Raw genomic sequence first — 2,548 nt, 5'->3', positions numbered from 1 at the left:
TTACAATTTGAGTGATCCTAATGGTCTTTGAAGCACATTGGAAAATGTCGCAATAGATGTTTGAATTAAAATCCAGTAGGTCTGCCAAAAGACCAATTGTTAAAAATTGGCAAGATTCCAGAGAACTTACTAGGCTGCAGACTGCCCGGGGCTGAGAGAATTGCTAATTCCAGAGAAAGTTAATTATCACCTTATTGATAAAGGGGTAATTTTTAAAGCTTATGGTGTGGCTTTTGTGACTCAATTAAAATTTAGAGTAATTTACTAGACACAGTGGTGGCTTCTGTTACATTATATAGTATAAAACCATTTGATTTTTCTCCCAGGGGCTGTTTTTTATCCCCCTCGCCTCTCCTCACCTGTCTGCATTTGAAGGCAACAAAAACATTAAAAACATGTAAATCTCAAACTAGCCTTTTGAGAGATTGCAGGATTAAGAAGTAAGATGTCCAGGAGACACTTAAACAAAGCTCTCTCCTCGAAATGTCAGATTTGTCCACCGAAATTAAGAATCACATGTGCTCACACCAAAAGGGACTGCTTTCACAAACTTCATTTCCAAACTGTGAGACCTAATTTTATGCCCTTTGTTAATTTGATGGGAAAAGAGTCTTTCCTCATCTCTTTTCCCTTCTCTCCCACACCATCTGCAAATAAAAGCAGAGGCTCCGTGGAAGAAAAGCCTCACGGAAAGAAACTGGAGGTGCTTGGGCTGTCAAGCTCCCAGGCAGTGTCGCCTCCTGCGCTCTCCAGGACGTGTTGATCGGGATAAGCACACCGGGCCACCTGGCGTCAGTGTGACGCTGCGACTTCCACGGGTACAGACTCGGGAGGAACCTCGTCCCGCAGAGCCCTGCCCGGGGCCCCAGGGAGCCAGTTCCAAGCTCCACCCCACCTCTGCCTGCCAGGACCCCGTGTTCACTCTAAAGTGTCTTCAGGAGCGAGTGAATGTGTGTGATGTGTCAGCCAGCCACGCCGAACTGCAGACCTCCAAAACACTCTAAACTATAACTTCCCACGTGTGCGTAAAGATTATTTCTCTCTGAGCATTCCTTGTTTTGATTTAAGGGCACTTCAACAATGTTTCCTTAAACTTGTTTAAATATTTAAGATCCAAAATTTAGATTAAAAAATACATAAAAGCCGCCACAATATGAGAGGTTTCTGCTTGTGATTTTTCACATCATTTAAAGTTTAAAAATTTCTAAAAATTCTATCTTTGTACTCTGGGGCATCGCTTGAATTTTATAATAAGCAAATGTTATTTCACATTTTAAAAGTCATTATTCTTTCAAATTTTCAATATAAAAGTTTTACAGCAGAGACAGTACCTGGGGCTGGCTTGTGTTCTAACAGCTGGTCTGCTTGTCTTACCTGCTGTTGGAGGAGCCCCTGCGACCCCAGCCCACAGAAGCCAAGAACTAGAAAGTGAAACTGCTTCTGCTGGTTTCACTTGCCTCAAAAACACACTACCAAAAGCAGATAAATGACCCAAAGCAATTTACTCTTGTATCTCTTATTGTTTTCTTTCTATTATTGTTCATTTACTTGTCAGTTTTTTTTATTCTTGCTGTTGTCATGGTTTTGGGGGGGTGGGTCTTGGCAGCAAAACAGAAGTCATTTTAGTGGCATAGGGAAGAAATTTCAACACGTTAAACATAAAAGAACTGGGTGTTTGCGGAATTTTCACTTGTAATTCCACAAATCAAGCAGACATAAATTATTTACCAAAATATTACACAGCCTCTCCACACACACAACGATAAAGAAAACACATTCATATTTTTTTTAAATATCTGTCACAAATATGTTTGAAAGGTAGATTGTGAAGCCACCAGACAACTTCCCTAAAACTGAAGGCGCTACATTCACATTTTATCTGAGTTTAGACGATTCACTACTGCTTTTCTAGGTAATCTTCACCGAGCGCTGTTGCTCAAATACCTGCTTCATTTTTTCGGGCTAGTTCTACCAAGCAACACACAAAAAAATGCTGCACATGAATATTGCGCCCCTAGGTAGTTTACTTTTCCACACTATAAATTCCTTCATAGTTATTATTATGCTTTCACTCCAAATATCCTATCTTATATATATATATACATATATATATATATATATATATATATTTTTAAGTCTTGAGGAAAAAAAAAGCAACTATGTTTCTCACTCTTCAAAAATGGTTCCTCTGGTTGAAAAGGAAGAAAAACACAGTATACAACAAACATCTGGATTCTGAAGTGACTGGATTACTTTCTCAAATACCATAATTTCTGAGGCCAACCAAAAAGCCACTTTCTCAGGAAGCTACTGATTGTCGGAACCGCTCGAGTATCATCACAGAATCCAGCGCCTCCTCTCCTTCACTCTCCTTCACCATTACAGGTAATGGAAAGAACTTTTGAGCACCTCAACCATCAATCTAATGACTACCTGCAGCCTGCACCTCACCCTCATCCACTGTCCTATCCTGCTCAGCAAGCAATCACGCCCCTGGATTCAAGTCACACAAAGCCCTACCTGGGAAGGAGGTGACTCTGTATTTGAA

The sequence above is a fragment of the Leucopleurus acutus genome, assembly GCF_964270905.1.
Source record: "Leucopleurus acutus genome assembly, chromosome: 15".
Classification (NCBI taxonomy): domain Eukaryota; kingdom Metazoa; phylum Chordata; class Mammalia; order Artiodactyla; family Delphinidae; genus Leucopleurus; species Leucopleurus acutus.
Note: the sequence above shows the minus strand (reverse complement) of the source record.